This window comes from Triturus cristatus, chromosome 1_1, assembly GCF_964204655.1.
Source record: "Triturus cristatus chromosome 1_1, aTriCri1.1, whole genome shotgun sequence".
NCBI lineage: Eukaryota > Metazoa > Chordata > Amphibia > Caudata > Salamandridae > Triturus > Triturus cristatus.
This window is the reverse complement of record NC_140579.1, coordinates 1,277,317,398-1,277,341,161: the sequence shown is the minus strand read 5'-3', so window position 1 is coordinate 1,277,341,161 and position 23,764 is coordinate 1,277,317,398. Positions and strand designations below refer to the sequence as shown.

The following is a 23,764-nucleotide window of genomic DNA, read 5'->3' as shown; positions in this document are numbered from 1 at the left end:
CTCAATGCCCCTCCAGAACCCCTCCAGCTCCGGGCAGGACCACACCACATGAAGAAAATCAGCCGGCTCGGAGCCACAGCGGGGGCAAGTCGCATCCCCGGAGAGGCCCGCGCCGTGTAGGCGGGCCGGCGTGAGATAAGCAGTGTGCAAGTAATAAATTTGGACAAGCCGTAGCCGAGCTGAGGCCGTCACCAAGCGGGGGGCCATAAGGGCGTCCCGCCAGTCGGCCTCGTCCAGGGGACCCACCCAGCCCTCCCAGCGCTCCTTAAGGCCCTCAAGGGACGTAGGGGTGCAGTTGACGAGTGAGCGGTAAATCCTAGAAACGCCCCCCCTCCCCAAGTTGCCCAGCATAACGTGAGCCTCCGGGGGGCTGTGGTTCGGCAGCCGGATGTCCAGCGGGGTGTGGGTGCGTATAGCATGGCGCAGCTGGAGGTATCTAAAGAATTGGGAGGAGTGGAGGGAGAAGCGCGCCTGCAGCTCTGAAAAGGAACACATTCGCCCGCCCCGCCAGACGTCCCCCAGCTGGGAAATGCCAATTGAGTCCCACGATCGAAACCCTTCCAGCGCCGCGACCTCACGCAGCCATGTCCCGTGCCACAGGGGCGTGACCCGGGTCAGCCTCCCCGTCCAGCGGGTATGACGGAGCGCCGCTCGCCAGGACAAGAATACGGCCCTGGTGATATCCGGGCAAGAGGCGGGGACGGACGCGCCATACAGACGATCCTGGATTCCGGAGAAGCCCAACTCACCGAGTTCCACCCTATAGGCTGGGTCAGACCAACCCCCCCCCAAACCAGTCATGTACGACCAGCAGGCGAGTGGCAAGATAATAAAGATAGAGGTCAGACATGCCCAGGCCCCCATCAAAGGTGGGTATGCGGCACGTCGATAATGCCAGCCGGTGCCTCCCGCTGCCCCAGAGGAATCTCGTCACCATCGCGTCCAACTCGCGGAACCAAGGGCGCGGAAAGGAGAGGGGGGTGTTTTGCAGCACAGAGAAACCGGGGAAGAATCATCATTTTATAGAGGGCCACTCTCCCTAGCGGATTGAGAGGCAACTGGTGCCAACGCACCAAGTCCGCCTTGGCTTTCTTCACCAGGGGGGGTGACATTGAGTGCCCAGCTCAGCTCCGGGAGGAGGGAGACCCAGATACTGGAACGATAGCCGGCGGAGAGGGATGGTCTCCTGCCAGTCAAAACACTCCCTGGATGGGTGCAGCGGGACCAGCACCGATTTCCGCGAGTTGAGGGATAGACCAGACGCCCGGCCGAAACGGCTCAGGATGGAGAGGGCACGGGGTCCGGAGTGCGCCGGGTCACTCAGATACAGCAGGACGTCGTCCGCGTAGAGTGCGATTTTGTCGGCCTCCAGGCCAGGCCACTCCCAGCCCCGAAGGACGGGATCAGATCTAATCAGGGCGGCTAGGGGTTCCATCACAAGGGCAAAGAGAAGGGGCGACAGTGGGCAACCCTGCCGCGTCCCCCGGCCGATCCGAAATGGCCTCAATAGCACTCCATTGACCAAGACCCTGGCCCGGGGATGGGCATATAGGACTCGCACCATCCCCACGAACCGGGGGCCAAAACCCATGCAGGTCAGGACCTCAAATAGGTAGGCCCACCCCACTGAGTCAAATGCCTTCTCGAAATCAGCGAGGAGGAGAGCGAGGTACGGGGAGAGCCGATGGCGGTGGGCCAGGGCCACATGGAGACGGCGGAGACAGTGGCGGGTGCCCCGATCGGGCATGAAGCCACATTGGTCCGGGTGGACCAATTTCGACAGCAAGGGCCTAAGCCGTTGAGCCAGGATCGCCGCATAGAGCTTCACATCCGTGTTAATAAGCGAAATGGGACGGTAGGCCGCCCTGTCGGTGGACGGTGGCGTGGATTTAGGCAAGACCACGATCGTGGCCATATCCGCCTCCGGGGGAAAGGAACCCTTCTCAATCGCCTCCGCATAGTGAGCGCACAACCGCGGGACAAGGGTGTCTCTGTATGCGGCGTAGAATTCCTGGGGGAACCCGTCGGGTCCCGGCGTCTTCCCCGCGGACGTACGCCCAATGGCATCTCCAATCTCCTCAAGGGAGATGGGGACCTCCAGGCTTTCCCACTCGGCCGGCCGAAGCCGAGCGAGGTGTGCGCCCCCAGACGTGAGTAAAGCTGCCAAGGAAAGAGTCGGTGCACGGGCCCGGTAGAGCTGAGAATAAAATTGGGCAAAAGCCGCTGCCATCTCCACAGAGGAGGACCGGAGCACCCCCGTGGAATCCGTGACCGCCGGGATGATACACGACGCCCTGGGGTAGGTCGCCAGGCGATGTAACAGCGCACCGTTCTTGTCACCCCAGCCATACACCCTTGCCACCGAGGACTGCCAAAGGAGCCTGGCCGCATCAAGGGACCGCTGGCTAATTTCCTGGCGAAGGAGCCGCAGCCGCCGGGCCGCCGCCGGGTCATCGTTTGCAGCGAGAGACTGTTCCAGTCTGAGCACCTGGGCCTCGCAGGCAGTGAGCTGCTGCAGCCGCGACTGGCGGTGCCGCACCACTTGCGCCTTAGCCGCCCCTCTAATGGTCGCCTTGCAGGCCTCCCACAGAGTACTTGCCGATGAGACCGAGCCCTCATTGGCGGAGTAGTATTGAACGAGTTCGGTACCCACCGCCTTGCGCAGCGCCTTGTCCTGGAGGAACCAGGCGCTAAACCGCCACACCGGACGAGCCGTATGCGGCGGAGGACCCAGGCCCAGGAGGACCGGCGAGTGATCCGAAATCCCTCTGGGCAGAATGCGGACGTCCTGGACGCCCCCGCAGTCGGTGGGGGGGACAAAGATCATGTCGAGGCGGGCGTGGGAATGGTGAGCGGCCGACGTGTGAGTGTACTGACGCATCTGAGGATGCCAGAGCCTCCAGGCGTCGCAGAGGCCCTGAGCCTCGGCCCAGCCCGCCAGCTGCCGCGCGTGAGCTGCGCGAGAGTCCGAGATCGGTCCCGAGGAGTCCAGCTGAGGGGCCATGACGGCATTAAAATCCCCCCCAAGCACTACCGTGCCCCCCGGGAGCAGCGCCAGCAGAGAGGCCGCGTGGGACAAAGCCTGTGCCAGTCCCGAGGGCGGTGCATAGAGCGAGAGGAAGCTAAGCGGCCTACCATCGAGCGTGCCGCAGATAGCAATCCCGGTGCCCCGAGGGTCGTGGGTCACCCGTGTAAGGACAAAGGGGAAGGAACGGCGCAGCAGGATCGCCACCCCGCGGGAGCCACGAGCAAACCCTGATTGCCACACCCGATTGTAGCCATAGCGCGCCAGGAAGGGGCATTTTTCCCCGATAAGGTGGGTCTCCTGAAGAAGGAGCACGTCGGCCCCTATGCGGTGAGCATATTTGAGGACCGCGGTGCGCTTGAGCCTATCCAACAGGCCGTTCACGTTCCAAGACATGATGCGCATCCGCGCCCCGGGGGCTAGGTCAGCCATGGAAGCCACGAGCGGGATACGCCGCGGAATCGAGCACCCGGGGCGGCGTCAGGAGGACCCGAGGCCGCGCCAACGCGCAGGGAGTGAAGGAGGGTCGCCCAGGCAGCGCGGGGAGAGCAGAGGACAGACGAAAGGGAGCCAGGGAGGCCAGGCGGGGAGCGGGAGCGAGTGGAGCGCATATGAATGTCAGTGCGAAGCTCTGGACCAGCGCACGCAGGGAACTGTTGTGTGACACGAGCAAGAGGAACCAGACCCAAACTAGAGGAAACACCCGCCCCAAGAGGAGCAACCAGCAAAACAAAACCCCAACAAACCCAAACCCCCCCCCCCCCCCCAATTTCCCACCCTATACTTCGAGAACTGAAGCATCTGTCGCCCTAACTGTAACAGCAACTACAAGGCCCCAAGCGACGTGCTCGGGTGTCAAGAGCGTGGTGGACCCCTCCAGATGTGCGGATGCCAGAGTCCGGTCCTAGATCTCTACAGATGAGCGGGAAGCCGCTGAGTCCAGGTCCGTAGTGGAGGCCCCAACAGCGGGACCAGGCCGTCCGGCCCCCTGCCGAAACAGAGGACAGAGAAGAGTCAGATCGCTGGGCTGCGGGAGAGATCAGAAAGGTCCACTGACACGGGAAGGGGGGTCAGGGACGGGTCCAACAGACGGGCCGACTGGCGCCCGGGGCCCCCAGCCGCCCTGGAGGACGTCCCGGAGGAGGCGGAGGAGTCCCGCAGTCCTCTCCCCGATGCACTTGTGGAGCGAGGCCCAGCCGCCAGCCCCCCCCGGGGCCGCCGAGACCGCGTGCGCCTACTGCGGCCCGGGCGCCGGGGCCCGGCCGCCTCCCGATCCGAAGGCCGCCGAGCCGGTGACTCCCGCTCGGCCTGGCGCAGCGGTCGTTCTTCGGTGAGCCAAGTCCAGGCCGCCCGGGGGGTGTCAAAAAACAGGGTCTTACTCTGGAAGACAACACGGAGGCGTGCCGGGAATTGAAGCTGGTAGCTGAGGCCCAGGGAGCGCATCTTGTGCTTCACTTCCACGTACGAACGGCGTTGCTCCTGGACCTCCCGGGTGTAGTCTGGGAATACCATGATGTTGTGGTTGTTGAAGGACAAGGGAGCCTGCACCCGCGCCTCCTTCAGAATAGCGTCTCTGTCCCTGAAGTTGAGGATCCGCAAGATGAAGGGGCGCGGGGGGGCCCCCACAGGAGGCTTGGCGGCCAACGACCGATGCGCCCGCTCGATGACAAACCAGGCGGACAAGCTGGCCGACGGCATCCAAGATTTGAACCATTTCTCCAGGAAGTCATCGGAGCGGCCAGATTCCACCCCCTCCGGAAATCCCACCAGGCGAAGGTTGTTGCGGCGGGCCCGATTTTCGGCATCCTCCGCCCGCCGATGCAGCTCTTTAGAATGAGTCGTGAGCTCCCGAACCTGGTCTTGGAGCTGCCGAATGTCGTCCTCCGCTGTCGAGATCCGGGACTCCGTCTCGGTGATGCGAGCCGTGGCATTGCGCAGGTCCTGCCGCAGTAGTGCGACGTCCACTTTCACCTCCCCGACCATCCCCTCAAGGGACGTACGGGAGGCGGTGATGGCCTGCAATATGGCGGCAAGGTCCGTGCCAGGAGTCGGTGCCACCTCCCCGCCCGTGCCCGGGGGGTCGGAGGTCGTGAAGCGGTCGATTTTGGTCTGGTGGGGCGCGGCCGCTGATTTGGCGCCCCTGTCCTTGCCCATGGCTACCCTTGTGGAGCGCGCACCGGTGTCCAGGCGCTGCAGATCGAATCGCCAACCAGCCTCACCCAGCGTCCAAGCGACCGGGCCACACAGGGAACGCAAAGGAGAAGAGGTGTCGTCGTCCCCTCACAGGGTCCACCGAGGATTCCGCAGGCCGGCGTGGCCCCCTCACACAGGCGCCGTCCGCGCCGTCCCCGCTCCGGGTCCAGCACCCACAACGGGCCCACGGGGTCGCCCGACAGCGCTCCCGGCCCGGGGCCCCGGGCCCCAACAGGACCCACCCAGGCGGGGGAGGGGAAGCAGGGCGCCCCAAGCCCAACAGCAGCAGGGTCCAACCAGCGGTGGCGGGGGGGGGAAGGTCCAATGACCGGCAGCCGGAGGGGGGCCCTCCCGCGGTGGAAGCCGGCACCCGCGGCGAGAGCACGTCCGCGTCCCCAGCGAGGCCTCCACTCAATCGCCTCCAGCGCCAGCCGTCAGTTGATGCAGGGGAAGGAGCCAGGAGCCAGGGCCGGCAAGGCCCACCGGGGCCGGCCACACAGGTCCGCAGCGCTCACCTCCGGTCAGCTCCAGTAGAGGCCTCAGCCGGATCCAGGCCCTCCCGGCCACGCAGGAGCCCAGCAGCGCCCCACGCCAGGCCAGCCGCAGCGTCAGACAATTCCGGGGCCCTCCCTGGATCCCGCGATGGGCAGCTGGTCGCCGTCAGCCTCGCGGCCCGAGTCACGCGGTGGCGCCGCGGCCTCGCGCAGGATCCAACGCCGGGGGCAGCACCAGTCAGCCGGGTCTCCCTCTCGGCCGCGCAGCAACGGGCGGCAGAACTCGAGCCCGGGAGCAGGCAGGCAGCCCAAAGTGGGACCGAGTGTAGATCCCTGGTCCCGCTGCAGGTAGGGACCCTCAGATCGCCGCTAGGACGGCGGGAAGCGGATGATTGCCGGATGCGAGGGGTCAAGCACCGGGAGCCTCACCGCGAGGCAGCCATCTTCGTGTGCGCCACCTAGCGCTCCAGAGATTTGTATCTTTTAACAGTGCTATCCGCCCAGGCTTTAGAGATGAGCTCCTCAGCTGTTCGCGAAAGGCCCGGGGCTTGCCATCTACCCCGGAAATCCTCCACGCCATGAGCCACAGTGACTTCGTGGACACTAGAGGATGAGGAGTGCCGTACGGATCCTTGAGGAGATCCGGTACCCGGGGGAGTAGGATTGGAAAATCCCATGAAAGTTCCAGCAGAACTGGAAACCACACTTGAGACCTCCACAGAGGGGTGATTAGAACCAAGTCTGCTTGCTGTCTGCGGACTTGAGCCGTTGTCCGGGTAATCTTCGCAAAGGGAGGAAACTTGTTCCAATCCTGGAGAAACGCATCCGTGGCCGCTGCCAGAGAATCGGGCCTCCAGCTGAAAAATCTGGGAAGCTGGCGGTCCAGGCGTGATGCAAACAGATCCACCGTAAACGGACCCCACAGGTTGCTGAGGGAGGCAAAGACCGAATGATCCAACTTCCAGAGGCTGGAGTCTCGGAAGTGGCGCGATTGATAATCCGCCTCCACGTTGTCCCGGCCCGGTAGATACTCCGCTGTGACCGATACCTGACTGTCCAGGCAATACTGCCAGAAGCTCGCCGCTAGGTCCGAGAGAGCTTTTGACTTGGTGCCTCCAAGATGGTTGATATAACGGACAGCCGACACGTTGTCCATTATCAAAAGAACACAAGATTGTACGGAGTCTCTTGTCCAACATTTCACGGCAAACGAGCCGGCCAGAAGCTCGAGACAATTTATATGTAATTTCTGTTCGTCGGGAGACCACAAGCCTCCCGTGGAAAGATCTCCACAGCGAGCGCCCCAACCAAGCCTGCTGGCGTCCGATTCGATGACCAAATCCGGAACGGAACCGAAGATCGCTCTTCCGTTCCATGTCTCCATGTGTGTTAGCCACCATTGGATCTCGCTCCGAGCCTCGTCGGAAGGGCAGATCTTGTGGGAATACGAATACCCCTTCCGAAGAAAATACGCCTTGAGGCGTTGAAGGGCCCTGTAATGGAGTGGACCCGGAAAAATCGCCTGGATAGAAGCAGACAGAAGCCCTACGACACGGGCCAGCTGGCGAAGAGACACGCGCTGTTGAGCCAGAACCCGACGCAACTCGTGGCGAATCTTTGCAAGTTTCCTGGTCGGCAGGCTTAGAGTGGAGGCAGTGGAGTCGATGACGAACCCCAGAAAAGTAACGGACTGCGCCGGCTGAAGAAGGGACTTTTTCCCATTGATAACAAATCCGAGGTCCTGGAGCAAGGTCACTGTCATCTGAAGATGATCAGTCAAAAGACGGGGACAGGAAGCCATCAAGAGGAGGTCGTCTAAATAAACGATCCACCTGACCCCACGAGCTCTCAGGAACTCCACCACCGGTTTGGCACCTTGGTGAAGCACCAGGGCGCGGAAGAGAGCCCGAAAGGGAGAGACGTGAACTCGTAAATCCGATGACGCCACGCGAATTGAAGGAAACGGCGGTGAGGACGAAAGATTGGGATCACCAGATAAGCGTCCTTCAGGTCCAAACGAACCATCCAGTCGCGAGGACGGAGAACATCTCGAAGGAGGTGAATACCCTCCATTTTGAAATGGCGGTAAACCAACCACCCGTTGAACTCGCTGAGGTTTATGACCGGACGCTTGCCTCAGTCGGACTGGTCTACCAAGAAGAGGTTGCTGAGGAACCCCCGCGGGTGGAGCGTTGTCAGCGAGATGGCGCCTTGGCGAAGCAGGGAAGCCACCTCTTCGTCCACCAGGAGTGCGTCATGAACCGAAAATTGAATGGGACGCGGAGGAACCTGTTGAACAGGGTTGCCGAAATATTCTATGTGGAACCCCCTTATCGTCTGAAGAATCCAAGCATCGCGGGTGAGAGATGAACATGCCCCGTAACAACTTGCCAGGCGCCCCCCTATGTTTTGTGGGGAAAAAGGGAGAACACTCACCAGAGTTTGTGTTAGACGTTCCCCCCCTGTGTCCTCTGCCTTTGCCACGGCGTCCTCTTGTGGGGTAGAAGTTCCAAAACTTCGACTGGTCTTGGTATTGACCGGAGCCTCTCTGGTTGACTTGGTGATTTTGCCACCCGGTCCCTTCCTCGACCGGCCCCTCGAAAAACACGAGGGAACACTTTTTTAATAGTGGATTGCGCCCTGTCCAATGAAGTAAAGGTGTTCACGAACTTGCCCAGCTCTTTAATGAAGAGTTCTCCAAAGAGTCCCCCTTGGGCGACTGCCCCCACTTCTGAATCCGCCAAGTCGCCGAGTTTTGGGTCGATCTTAATAAGGAGGGACCTCCGCCGCTCGGTGGAGAGAGCACAGTTAGCGTTACCTAGAAAAACCACTACCCGCTGAGCCCAGCGTCTCGGGTGAAATCATAGACCCGAAACCTTGGCTTCCTCTGCCATATCCAGAATTTTTGTGGCGTCCCAAGTGCGTCCAAGAGCTTATCTTGGCACGCCCTCCAAGACCTGTCAATGCCCTTTTTGGGGTCTCGAATAAATTTCTGCAGGAATGTTAACATTCTCGGGTCAATATCCGGGGTCAGGGCGACTTTTCCTTCAAGAGAAGGGCGGGAGACAATTGCGAGCCCCCTTTTCGAGCAGGCGTCTGATATGTTCTGCGACATACGTCGCTACCTTGTCGGCTGGGAGCCAGTCCGAAGAACGTGGGTGGACAATGTCATTAGGGTCCAACATGTCGGAAGGCTTTGGGGGCGGTTGCAAATCAGAAGGCACTGAAGGGGTCTGAGGAATCTGCGAGGGTCGGGACGGAAGCCAAGGCCTGGACGGGCTGGCATCGGGATCCCCTGAAGGACCTGGGAGTCCTGGGGAAGAAGTGTCGCCCGTACCTCCAATCGGTTGGCTATCAATAAAAGCCTGTTTGAGGCGCTCAAAAGCGTCCACATCTACCCCCGGGGCACAGGGGCGCTTAGGAGGAGGGGGGCCCGGGAGTTCCTGGGCACTAGAAGACAGAGCCGATCTACGCTCTAGCCGCAAGAACGCCTGCTCTATTTTTTGTGTTAGCCTATCCTCCAAAGGGGAAATGGCCTGGTCCACTGCCCTGTAGATAGAGGTGTCCACAGCTTCGTAAAAAGCATCACCCCATGGCATGTCCGCCAGAGGATCTTCCTCGTGATAATCCCCGTAAAAATCCATTACAGGGAGGAAGGGCAAGAGGATCTTTGCGCTGCACTCGCAAATAATTAACAAAACTGGGTGTCGTTTGAAATGTTCACACGTGGCAGAACCACAATTTGTTTACAGGGTGACTAGCCCTGAGGGGACACAAAGGCTGGCCTTAACTCAATTTAAATAAATGCAGATGACCTGGGCTGGAATTGTCCCCAAAGCAAGCCTAATGGCACGTACTGGACCTCCAGGGAGGCGTCAGCGCTAGCGTGCACAATACAGACTCGTATTCCCTTATGAAATGTATTTTGGGAAAACGAGCATCAAAATGCTGAAAAAAAGGCCCGCGAGCGAAATGACAGGCTCGCGGGACCGATACAGACCGCAGAAACGGTGTCACTCTCAGCCCAGTGCTCCAGTCAGCAGAACGCGCGCGTCTCTGGAAACCGTTTGAAAAACCAGAGACGCGTCGTGTTCCGTCACAGCGTCTCGCGCCCCCAGGCGGCGGGAGGACCGGAGCGCGCCAGCCACCACCGTGTAGGAGCGAGAGACAGCTCTCGGTCCCGCGGATTAACCCAAAATACGGAATTGCCACTAAAAAACCCCCACATGATAAAACGGGTAGGAAATAGCAATTCCACACAAGAAACTCGCTACAATCGCGAAATGAACGCACATTAGTAACTCGCCATAACCTGATTAAACATTGGCACAATTACGTGAAAATCAGCAACGCGCAATAACCAACGGCATATTTAAGCAAAACAGAACAATATAGCCATAAAAGACATTACAAAGCCCCCCCAAACAGTATAAGACTCTGAGGAGACTTAACTGGCTGCGCAGCAGCGAAGAAAGAGGGGATCTGGACACTAACAAAGGACTATATGGATCTGGAGAGGCTCTGATTGGACGCTGTTCTTTTCTTTGATTGGTTGTTAACACAATGTTGATGACTACTTTTTTTCCCTATGGTTCATGGGAAATGTAGTCTTTGTTGTTCTTTCAGTGCTGCTGTACGAATAAAGTGAAGAAAGAAGGCATAATCCTCGCCTCCAGTCCTGACATAGAATTCTGGGGATATTTAAACGACCTAATCCTTGGACCCTCTAATAGAGGGAACCCGATACCCTCAGGGATCTGGGTAGCACACATGAAGTCTGTATACACCAGCAAACAGAAACTCACACATGTAAAGGATCAATACATGCAGAGCAATCCAGAAACTGCCAGGACTGATCCCCCAGACTTTCAGTGGAACTCACAACTCCAAGTGAGGCAGTCGTCCGCACTGTTTTAAAAAGGATCCGGAAAAACTGTGCATCAGGCCCCAATGGATTGCCCGGCTCCCTTTTCAGGGAGGATATCAACTTTTGGTCTACAAATCTTGCTGTTGTACACAGAATGCAGGTTCTTAGAAGAGGTCCCAAACTCTTGGAGAGGCTACTGCTGCAACCTATTTTTAAAAAAGGGGCTAATACTAAACAATTGCCACAAATCGGGCGTTAAAGCAGGGCTGTGTCTTGGCACAGATACTATTCAACCTGTACACCGCCGACCAGGGCCTGGCACTACAGGGGGCCTCCCTCGCTACCCCAAAAATCGGGACAAAAAAAATACATCTAATGCAGTATGCCAACGTCCTAGTCCTTTTGGACCATACAAGAACAGGCCTCCAAACAGCTCTCACTGCCCTAGCTGAATTTAACACCAAAAAATATGCTAACAACTAATGCTAGTAAATCCAAAATCGTGATCTTTGGAAGCTATCCAAAGAAAAAGATCATTAAGTGGCGCCTGGGTACTTTGAGCCTGGACTGTGTGAAAAGTTAGAACTACCCAGGCGCCTGGCTAAGTGATACAGGCCGCTCTTCGATCCATCTACATAAATTGTGTCTGAAAGGAAAAATGGTCACACACTCCCTCTGTAAGCTGCATGCCACGCTAGACAGCCCAACATCCATGGCCATCCTAAGGGTGATGCGGGCCAAATTGCTACCATCTCTTGACTATGTGCAACAGGCATTTCTGGGATAGCTCAGGAAGACCTGGAGAAAATTCAATATATCGTCTGCCCGCATCCACAAGAAACACCTTGATCCGTCTAGAGTTTGACCTCGTTTAACAAAATTTGGAAGAACTGTCTACTTTAGCAACATACCATCATCTGGCAATCTTGGCCCCAGATATTTTCATGAACACTGTCATAAAAACCATTTTATCAAAACTAAACAATCCCATGTCTGATAAACTTTCAGCATGAAAGGAGCTATTGCAGCTAGTCATTGAGAATTGGGACCCAAGTATAATTGACTATGCTGCCATCAAATTAACAATAAAAAAGCAGCTGCGTCTCTGCTCCTGCAAACTGGACATAGACCAGGGACTTCCACGAAACTCTGTGCCTTCCACAGATTCTACAAACGACTAAGCACCATCTTACGCAGGCCGTGGGGAGCCAGGCATTACATCAGATCTTAGCTTCAAGACTACACCTGCTTCCCATAAAAGAACTATACCCAACCTGGAAAGCGTCTACAGATGTCACTGTGTGCCGATTATGCACCTATAGAAGGGAGTCCCTGGCACATATACTCTTTTTTTTTTTTTTACGTTATTTTTATTGAAGAAAGGCATGACGTGTAGGCTACACAGTAGTATTTGAGATGGCAGTGTGTGTTGTACATGAAATGGAGTTCAAAACATAAAGCATAAAGTGACATTGACAATCTCATATGTACAAAACTAGGTTCAACCGATAACATCTTCTCTGGGTCTCGGGGGCTCACAAATCTCTCCCCTATGGACATTCCAGTGCCACCATATTTCCGTCCATTTGATCGGGCACCCCCTGGCTTCATTGATGGACTTCTCCATCTCCATATACCATTCCATGTCCTTGCTCCAGTCAGCCACACTCGGTGGGCTCTGTGCCCTCCACAATCGGGCAAAATTCCTTTTCGCAACCATCATCCCCAAAGTGACCCATGTTCGTTCCCTGGAGTTTAAGTCAGTAGGGTCCCATATATTCAACATTGCCAACTTAATATTACAGTGGATCTGTTGCCCAAACGCTTCCTCCATCTGACGCACCACTCCCTCCCAGAAGATCTGTATCACTGCGCATTCCCAGAGTGTATGAATAAAGGTCCCCTCCTGACCACATTTCCGCACGCAGCTAGCATCTGTCGAGTAACCCATGTTAACCATCAGGGGCCCCGACAAGTAGGATCTGTGGAGAAGCTTCAACTGCACCAAGCGCAGCCAAGAGGAGATGGCCACCTCCCGGGGAGAGGCCACTGCCACCTGCCACTCTTCATCGTCTAGACCAGCCACATCATGGTCCCACTTGGCTCTCAAGCGGGTCAAGGGATCCGCCATATTGTTAACGAGTTTTTTGTAGATGAGTGAAATAGCCTTTTCCAGTAGGTCACCGTCTAAGATCCTATCCTCGAGTGGGGAAGATCCAGGGAGCTCACTACCCCTGGGAAGCACAGCTAGTAGGGCATGCCTAATTTGGAGATATCGGTAATATTCAGACTGGGCCAGGTCATATTCTTGCTGTAACCGGGGAAAGGGGACCACATCACCCGACTTACACAAATCACCCACTTTGGAGATGCCTATGAAAATCCCTGCTGTCGAAGTCCTTCGAGCGGATCAGTTTCCCTAATTGTTCACTGTACCAAAGTGGCGTGGCCTGTGTGAGTTTTCCTTCCGAGCCCAGACTCCCAGTCGCCACCCTCCACACATGCACTGCATGACCAGTAGGCCCAGTCAGAGCCGGTTTCAAAAATTGTACATATAGAGCACCCTCAAAGCCACCACCCGGAAGGAGCCACCTGTCGATCTGAAAAGCAGGGTCCCCCTGTGATCTGTACATGCATTGGTTGATTGCTGTGAGTGGCGATGCCCAATAATACCTCCTAATGTCTGGAAGCCCAATGCCCCCATCATACCATCCAACGTGAGCTTATGTGTTGCGATACCAGGTGGTTTACCCTCCCACAGCAAGTCCCGAACGATAGCGTCGATGCCTTTGAAGTACGAGCTGGCGACAGGAAGTGGGTTGTTCTGCGATGCATATAAGAGTCTGGGAAGGGACATCATTTTGAATAGGGCCGCTCGTCCCAGAAGGGTCAGCGGGTGCAATTTCCAGTGGTGAACGTCCGATTTAAGATGCTCTAGAGATGGCAGGAGGTTACAAGTGTAGAATCTAGATAGATCTTTAGAGACCAAAATCCCCAAATACTTAAAGCCATCAGCTGCCTCCGCCAATTGGCAACCCCGTGGGAGGGAAGGCCGTTTGCCGTAAAGAACGTATAACACAGATTTAGACCAATTTATCGTATACCCCGCAAACCTACCAAACACGTGGAATATGTTTAGGACCACATTGAGGGAGGCCGCCAGGGAGGCCAGATAAAGCAAGATATCGTCCGCATACAGCGATATGCGGTCCTCCCAGCCTGATCACAATTTAAGACCCCTTATGGCTGGGTCCTGGCGAACCCATGTCGCCAAAGGTTCTAAGGCTAAGGCGAAGAGAAGGGGAGACAAGGGGCAACCCTGTCTGGTGCCCCTGCCGAGAACAAACACGGGAGATTTCCTATTATTAACGACTACTTGGGCGAGTGGTTGATGGTATAGGAGCTGCACCCAGTTAATAAATTCGAGCCCGAAGCCGAGTTTACGAAGAACTGCGAACATGTAGGGCCATTCGATGGTGTCGAACGCCGAGGCAGCGTCAAGGGATACCACGACCACGTCTTCCCTGATCGTGTCGACCCGGTACAATACACCGTGGAGCCGACGCAGGGTAAGGGAGGTATTTCTAGCGGGCATAAATCCTGATCAGTCCGGATGGACCAGGCGGGCGAGAACCCCGAGCAGGCGAGTGCCAAGAACCTTTGCTAGGATTTTGGCTTCGCAGTTAAGTATCGAGATCGACCGATAAGATGAACACTTGTTGGCTGGTTTGCCCGCTATATGGATTAAGACAATGTTGGCGAGTCACTGGTCTTCAGGAAGGATACCCTCTTTTTTTACTTTCGCGATACATTTTGGTGAGATAAGGAGCCGTGTTGCTCGCCGTGAGCTTGAATAACTCAATGGGCAGACCGTTAGGGCTCGATGCCTTCCCCCCACGTAAGTCTTGGATTGCTTTTTCTACCTCTGCGACGGTGATGTTGCGGTCGAGGTCGAAGCACTCCTCCTCAGTAAGCACCGGCATCGAGATGTCACGTAGGAGCGAGGAAGCCTCGTCCTCCGTATGCAACGTGGGATGTGTAAAGTGACTGATAGTAGAGGCCGAAAGCATCCGCGATGTCCTGCGGCGTGGTGAGGCAAGAGTGCGAGTCTGTTTCTATCTCAACCATGACCCATTGGGCCCGATCTCTCCGATCCAGCCAAGCCAGTAATTTACCAGCCTTGTCGCCCACGTCATAGATTCTGCTGAGTGTGGTCCTATAGTGCGTCTTAGCGGCTTCCGTAGCTAGGTCAGAGAACTCCTTGACTTTTATACACTATTTCTGTCTGGCTTCCGCCGAGTCTTGCGTCCGAACGGCGTCCTCTAGATCTAAGTTTTCACTCTCTAGGCGCGTCACATCTGCTGCCTTCTCCCTGCGCTGTCCGGCAATCTGGGCTAACACCACCCCCGTATGACATCCTTGTAGGCCTCCCAGAGCGTAACCATCGAGTCAACCGACCCCTCATTTTCCTGAAAGTAAAGTTCAGACTCCTCTATGACCTTGTCCCTGGTCTGGTGGGCAGGAGGTACCAGGAGTTGATCGGGGCAATAAGGCGGACTGTGGGCTCGCCCACCTCTAGGCGACACTGAATAGGTGAATGATCAGAAATCCCCCTAGCAAATTACTTTGCATCCCTGACGATATGGAGTTAATGTGCTAGCGTCAGTACGTAGTCGATTCGGGACATACTGCCATGAGGGCCAGAGAGATGGGTGTACTGTAGTTTGGTCGGATGCAAACTCCTCCACACATCCACCAGGCCCACTGCTCCCAGAAAGCTGTGGCTCCGCCTGCAGGAGGGCGGTAGAGCCCTCTGGGGCCAGCGGTCGAGGGAGTCAGAGACAATAGAGTTAAAATCGCCCCCAATCAACAATCTGCCATCGGGTAAGTTCAGGAGGAGGTCCCCAAGATCTATGAAGGCCTGAGTATGCAATCCCTGTGGTATGTAGGCAGAGAGGAGATTGAGGGTGAGCCCCTCCCAAGTCCCAGAGACAGCCACAAATCTACCCAGAATGTCTGTGCGGACCAAATCAACAGTCATGAGGAACGACTTCCAGACCAATATGCCCACCCCCCGGGAACCAGAGCCGAAAGCCGAGTGGGCCACCAGCTGGAAGCCCCAGCACGACAGGGCCTTGCAGGCATTCCCAAGCAGGTGGGTTTTGCTGTAGGAGAACTACATCCGGGGAGTGACGTTTATAAAAATTGGAGAACTACCCCTCTCTTGATCTTATCTCCCAGGCCGTTAACATTCCACAACAGCAACTTGAGCTCCTGTCTGATCGTTGTTCCCATCACCTCTTCTTACGAGTACGCTCAGTCGCGGAGGAAGCCCACCAGGGAGGACCTCAGGAGGAGACATTCCCGTAGACCCCTGGACCGTCACAAATATGTATACCAAGAGTATGGAACCTGCACCCGTCAATACCTGGAGCCTGTCGAACATGCCATACCTAAACAAAACAAAAAACAACAACACAACTTAGAACAATCCCCCCCTCCCAGCAAGCGCCCAAAACTGTCTAGCCGAGATCTCCCTCCCTGCATGGCGGTGTCAGAACCTCCCGCCCACCCAAACTTGCAGAGTGCCTATCGCCCACCCCTCAAACTTGTGGGTGCGTGTACCCAACCGGGCACCCGCCCCTTTGATTTGGGCAACTGGTAGTCACACTCTTAAGCCCCGGTCGTTAAACATACAGACCAGTCACTGAGACCCGCAAGACTCCACCTCCAGTTCCCCAGGCTGTGAGTCGCCATCTGATCCCTCGGTGCCCTTAGCGGCCCACAGTGCGCCAGCCATCCAACCAGTCCCAGGCCTCCTCCGGGGTGGTGAAGAACCAAGCTTTCCCATTCGATTCCACCCTCAGCTGGGCTGGAAAGAGCAGGGCGTATTTCAGGTCTTTTCACGAAGTGCCTTCTTGACGTCGAGGAAGCTGCGGCGCTGTCTCTGTACTTTAAGGGTGAAGTCCGGAAAAAAGGCAACCCTGCTGTTTTGGAAGTCTAATGGGGGCGCCGATCTGGCCGCTTGAAGGATGATATCTCTAGCCCTGAAGTTAAAGATACTAGCCAACAGGGGGCGTAGAGGGGCACCCGGTTCAGGCCTGCCACCCGGTACCCTGTGTGCTCTCTCCACCGAAAAGAAATTGGATAGGCCGCTTGGTTTGAGGTAAGTAGTGATCAGTACCTCCACGAACATGTCCAGTGCCGGCCCTTCCGCCTTCTCCGGTACTCCCAGGATGCGGACATTGTTGCATCGGGAGCGACCCTCATAGTCGTCCAGCTGCGCCTCTAGCTTGTCGGTGTGGGCCCGGAGGTCGTCCATTTTGTGCTGTAGGTCAGACGTGTCCTCGACCAGGGAGCTTGCTTTAATTTCCACATCCTTCACCTGGGTGTTCATGGAGCGCATATCCGCACGTATGAGGGAGACTTCAGAGGATACAGAATTGATCCGTGACTCCAACGATCCCTACACGGCCCAGCGTCCATCGCGGGGCCTCTCCCCCGCACGCAGGCAGTTCCTGGCCCTCTCACAGAGCCTCGAGATTACGGCCCTCCATTGTGACAAGCCGATCTCAGAGGGAGCCTCCAGCAACGGTATCAGGTGCCTGTCATGAATCTCATGACCACTGACCATGTTTTTGCATTTGACTTAACGCAATTTGATCCTCTGTAAAATCCCACCCCTGACCCGTGCACCAGCACGTCCTTATGAGTAACTGAGTGTTTATAATGTATATGTAATATGCACTGATTTGTATAAAGCTATGTCACCTTTTTTATAATGTGTGAGTATCTACGTTTTGTTTTCCGTTATGAAGAAATGTCACGTTGTACAATTAATGCGCGAGTTTTAAAAGCATCTGTGAAGTATTCACGTTTTTCCGTTATGAGCATGTCACATTGTGCAGCGCGTGAGTCATGGGCACCTGCAAAGGGTGAAGCACATCTTTGGTAACGTGAGAAGCACGTGTAAACACCGGGTGCGGTTTCCTATTTAAACCGCACCCAGTGTTCTGGAAGGCGCTTTGCCTTCTTTCCGTCTAGCGCATCGGACCGCGTTAGAGAGCCTCCGTTTCTAGACAAAGCCTTACCTGATTTTGGAAGCGGAAACGTCCACTAAGATCTCCGGAGCTGAAGGATCTCTTCTCCTCGACGGCAGGCCCTTGGGAGAAAAGACAAAGATGAAGAGATAAGTACTTTGTTATTTAAAAGGCGCCCAACGAAAGAAAGGTTCTTTTAAAGATAACAGAACAATTTTTGGAAAAGCTTTCTACAGAGAAAGTACTGGAACAGTTTACGACAAAACAAGGAACATGGACTTATGTGTCATTTTCAAAGGATATAGAGTTCACAGAAAGGAATGTTAATGAACGTTTTTGTGTACATTTAAATAGAAATCTGTATATGTGTATTGTTTATATTTAAGAAGTATAGGTCAAGTTGTGAGAAGAAACTACGGAATACCTAAAACACAGCGTCAGAGCAGGGGTGAAGTGAGTACCCAAGAAAAGTGAGCAATCATAGTGGTATACTTGGCATAGTGGTATACTTGGCAAGAAGGGGATGGTTTAATCATGATGTTATTATTTTTTAACCATAGAACATAGAACCTCGATGCTCTACCCTAAAACTCATCAGGAATACAGCTCTCTTCCTCTCACCTCGTCGAAGCTAACCTCTTCACGCAACACTAAGAACATACTTGGACGTGGGCTTCAAAAGAGTTGTACGCAGGTAGGCAGAAGCGCAATCTGAATATCGCATGTAATTAAGAAAGAGTAGAGGAACTCTAAAAAAGGTTAGACTCTGTAGTAAATTAATGCATTTATTGTTTAACAGGTCGACAACCTAGAATCCCCGCATCACGTCCAGTATCCGGCCCTCCTCCTAGATTTCTAACTCATATCTAGTAGAAGGTTTAAAGAACACAGGTATTATTTAGATATTTGGGAGGTTGGTCTCTTGCGTCCCTGCGAAATTACCACGTCGAGAAAACTGCATAAGGTAAGAGACGACGTCGTGTCTTGACAGAAGGCAAAGCCCACGTAAACTATTTCGCCTGGACGCAATGGACCAAACCTCGCAAATCTCATTGCAAGACATTGCAACAATTTTGACTGAAATAAAAACAGAAAATGCTGATTTACGCAGAGACCTGTCAGTCTTGCAAGGTGCAATTCAAAAGCCAATTCTTAAACCTGCAACCTTTCCTAAGGCATTTACTGATTCCACGGCCACATCTACTACTATTCCAACTCAGATTCAGGTGGTTACCCCAGTTCCTATTCCCCTTGCACAACCTGAGAGATTTTATGGAGACAATAATAAATACTCCATTTTCATGAACCAATGCCATTTACATTTTTTAGCTAAAACAAACGCTTTTCCTGATGATTCCTCTAAGGTGGCCTTTGTTCTATCCTATTTGGGCGGAGACGCAGCTCTCTGGTCTGTACCTCTGGTAGAAAGAGACGACCCTATTCTCTACAATTTCAAGGCGTTTGAGCGCGCTATGAAAAAACTTTTCGCTAAACATGTATTCGTTCAATCTGCTGATAATGAGCTTTTGAATTTAAAACAAGGAAATTCTGACTTGCTTCATTATATTTCAGTCTTTAATAGACTGGTCTTAGAAGCGGATTGGCCAGAACACAAAAGAGTATCGCTCTTTTACAGAGGTTTAAAAGAGGAGTTGAAGGATATGGTAACGCAGATTTTAGAACCTCCAGAAGATATAAATGATTTTATAGATTTAGTAGTCAAATTAAATCACAGACTGTCTGAGAGAAGGGGAGAAAGAGGGAAATCAGATCACAGGTTGTTTCTGTTCAAAGAAAGGGTCACCACAGTAAAAGACGCACCGCCTAAAACTGATTCTGTAGAACCCATGCAAATAGGTTCAATTCGTGGCCCTTTATCCAAAGAAGAAAAAGATAAGAGGCGGAAACTCAATCAGTGTCTTTATTGTGGAAAGTCAGGTCACTTTGTTAAGGAATGCCCAACACGTCCTAATAAATGGAAAACTAAAACTTCCGAGGTAGCTTTAGTTCAACCTCAATCGGAAAACTAGTACACTCGATAAAAGAAGAGGTCAATTTGTCGGGTGCTATTTCCAGTCTGGCCTCTTCAGTGCCTCCTTTAGGGAGTCGTCATTTGTGCATGAAAGTAAAATTAACAGCCTTATCTGATCCCAGGAGTTCATGGGAAGTAGATGCTCTGATAGATTCAGGGGCTACTGGCAATTTTATTGATACTCATTTTTTGGAGAAATTGGGTTTTAAAACAGAGAATAAGAAAAACCCAGAAATTGTAAGGGCAGTAGATGGGAAAGAATTGTCATCAGGTCCCATTCAAAAACAAACGGAATGTTTAACCATGGCGAGTTCTTGCATACATAACGAAACCATTATCTTTGACATCATAGACGCACCCCAGTTTAGGTTAATTTTGGGAATACCATGGTTGAAACTACATAATCCCAGTATTGATTGGGAAACACTAAGCATAACGTTTCGATCAAAACATGAGCATCATCAAGAAAATCTAGTACAAGGGTATGATTTTCCAATCAGCTCCTCAAGTATTCTACTATTGGAAGGGGTACCGTCTGAATATTCAGATCTTGTTGATGTTTTTGACAAAAGGAAGGCAAATACTCTTCCTCCTCACAGGGACTTTGATTGTCGAATTGATTTAATTCCGGGAGCTACATTACCTTGTAGTAGAATTTATGCGTTGACAGAAAAAGAAAATGAACACTTACGAAACTATTTGGATGAATATCTAGACAATGGATTCATTAGGCACTCTAAGTCACCAGTCTCATCTTCTCTTTTTTTCATACCGAAGAAGGGGGGAGAGTTACGCACGTGTATCGATTATAGAGCGCTAAACAACATTACAATAAAGAATCGGTATCCTTTACCTCTTATTCCAACTTTATTGGACCAAGTAAAACAAGCTACAATTTATACAAAATTGGATCTGCGAGGAGCATATCATCTTGTACGAGTTCGTGAGGGCGATGAATGGAAAACTGCGTTCCGCACAAAATTCGGCCTCTTTGAATATCAAGTAATGCCCTTCGGACTCTGTAATGCTCCAGCAGCTTTCCAATTTTTTATAAAAGAGGTATTGCATGAATTCATAGATGTTTGTTGTGTCGTTTACATAGATGACATACTCATTTATTCAAATTCTATAGAAGATCATGTAAAACAAGTTCGTGCCATTCTTCAAAAATTGCTTTCTAATTCTCTTTATGTAAAGTTGGAAAAAAGCCTGTTTCATGTATCTCATGTAGATTTCCTTGGTTACATTATTAGCCCTTCCGGCATAGAAATGGATCCAAAAAAGGTGGAAGCGGTAAAGACATGGCCTAAACCAACTTCTGTGAAACAGGTACAAAGCTTTTTGGGTTTTGCAAATTTTTACCGCCGTTTCATTCAAAACTTTTCCCAAACTATTACTCCAATAACACGGCTCTTACGTAAAGGGGTAATGTTTGAGTGGTCAGATGCTGCTGAACAAGCATTTCAAGAACTTAAAACTACCTTTACGACAGCCCCAATTTTAAGTCATCCTGACCCTTCACAGCCTTTCATTGTGGAAGCGGATGCCTCTCAGTTTGCTGTAGGAGGCATCCTATCGCAACGCGATAAAAACACTGGTCAAATGCATCCAATTGCCTACTATTCTCGAAAATTATCTGCACCTGAACAAAACTATGCCATAGCAGACAAGGAATTACTGGCTATAAAAGCAGTTTTTGTGGAATGGCGCCATTACTTGTTGGGTGCTAGACATCCGATAACAATTTACACAGATCATCGCAATCTACAAGCCTTAAGATCTGTTAAGGCTCTCTCAGCTCGACAATTACGTTGGTCTTTGTTTTTCAATGACTATAATTTTATAATCACCTATCGACCAGGAAAAGAAAATCTGAAGGCGGATGCCTTATCTCGCATAGGTGAAGAGGACTGTGAAAACAATATCATAGAAAAACCAGTATTACCAGCAACTTGTTTCCAAGCCTGTTTAAGTACTTGTGATTTGATTACTGAGTTAAAGGAGACTTTTCAGAAGAAAGACTTTGATAAATGGAAAGAATGTTACCCATGTGTCCAAAAGAGAGACGATTTGTTGTTTGTAAATGACCAGATTTTGGTACCTACTGTTGAAATTCAACAAAAGATAATGCATCTTCATCATGATACTTTGTTGTCAGCTCATCCGGGAATAACTAAGACATTTGAGCTCATCAAAAGAAAGTTTTGGTGGTCTTCAATGTTCAAAGATATACAGGAATTTGTAGGAACTTGTAATGTTTGTTGTCAAAATAAAACATCTCATCAAGCTCCTAGCGGTCTACTAAAACCTTTACCCATACCACCTCAACCATGGCATACTATTTCTTTGGATTTTGTAGTAGAACTTCCTCCCACCAGGAAAGGTTTTACTACTATTCTCACTGTTGTAGACCAGTTGTCACGCATGGCCCATTTCATACCCTTGAAGAAACTCCCCACTGCTTTGGAATTAGCTCACATTCTTATGTTAAATGTAGTGAGATTACATGGAATTCCATCGGTGGTTATTTCCGATAGGGGTTCTCAATTTATTTCACATGTATGGAAAGAGTTAAGTAAAATACTGCATATGGATGTTAAGTTGTCATCAGGTTACCATCCTCAAACCGATGGGTTAACTGAACGAACCAATCAAACTTTAGAACAGTTCTTGCGTTGTATGTTGACTACAGTTGATGACGAAGAATGGTCAGATTTGTTAAGTGCTTTGGAATTTGCATATAATAATCTAGAACATTCTTCTTTGGGCATGTCACCTTTTTTTTGTAATTATGGATTTCACCCAAGAAACATCCCTTGTGAAATAAAAGATTCTTCCGAGGTGCCATCCATACATGATTATATTTCTAATTTGAACACCATTCATATGGAGGCTCAATACCATTTAGCAAAGGCTAAAGAGAGCCAAAAGAAAGCTGCTGATAATCATCGAACCATTCAACCTACTTATGTTGTAGGAGATAAGGTTTGGCTGAATACACGAAATATACGGCTAAAGGGAAATAAGAAGTTTAATCCACGATTTATTGGTCCGTTTGTAGTAGAAAGGGTGATAAATCCGGTTTGCGTCAAACTTGCACTACCTAAAAACTATCAATGTCACCCAGTGTTTCATGTATCTTTAATCAAACCGTTTCATCCCCATACTCGAATGGTTCGTCCACCTCCTCCTTCTATTGATATAGAAGGTCATCCTGAATTTGAAGTTAAGAAAATCTTGGATTCCAAAAGAGTTCGTGGAAAATTATTTTATTTAATCGATTGGAAAGGTTATGGCCCAGAAGAACGATCCTGGGAACCTTTAACTAATTTGAAGAACGCTCCTAAGATGATTAAAAACTTTCATATAAGATTCCCACAGAAACCTAGACCAATAGCCAGAGTATTAGGGGGGATCTTGAGAGGGGAGTACTGTCATGAATCTCATGACCACTGACCATGTTTTTGCATTTGACTTAACGCAATTTGATCCTCTGTAAAATCCCACCCCTGACCCGTGCACCAGCACGTCCTTATGAGTAACTGAGTGTTTATAATGTATATGTAATATGCACTGATTTGTATAAAGCTATGTCACCTTTTTTATAATGTGTGAGTATCTACGTTTTGTTTTCCGTTATGAAGAAATGTCACGTTGTACAATTAATGCGCGAGTTTTAAAAGCATCTGTGAAGTATTCACGTTTTTCCGTTATGAGCATGTCACATTGTGCAGCGCGTGAGTCATGGGCACCTGCAAAGGGTGAAGCACATCTTTGGTAACGTGAGAAGCACGTGTAAACACCGGGTGCGGTTTCCTATTTAAACCGCACCCAGTGTTCTGGAAGGCGCTTTGCCTTCTTTCCGTCTAGCGCATCGGACCGCGTTAGAGAGCCTCCGTTTCTAGACAAAGCCTTACCTGATTTTGGAAGCGGAAACGTCCACTAAGATCTCCGGAGCTGAAGGATCTCTTCTCCTCGACGGCAGGCCCTTGGGAGAAAAGACAAAGATGAAGAGATAAGTACTTTGTTATTTAAAAGGCGCCCAACGAAAGAAAGGTTCTTTTAAAGATAACAGAACAATTTTTGGAAAAGCTTTCTACAGAGAAAGTACTG

At 51.9% G+C, this 23,764-nt stretch overlaps 1 long non-coding RNA gene across 1 annotated transcript in view; it reads right to left on the bottom strand.

The window, feature by feature from the left end:
• Positions 1-23,764, bottom strand: part of LOC146871953 (uncharacterized) — a 57,634-nt gene that overhangs the window by 5,223 nt on the left and 28,647 nt on the right. Inside the window, exons 2-3 of the long non-coding RNA XR_014959633.1 lie at positions 23,569-23,639; positions 17,671-17,741 (exon numbers count right to left, since the gene is read on the bottom strand). This is a non-coding gene — a long non-coding RNA (uncharacterized LOC146871953). The remainder of the gene's footprint in view (positions 1-17,670; positions 17,742-23,568; positions 23,640-23,764) is intronic.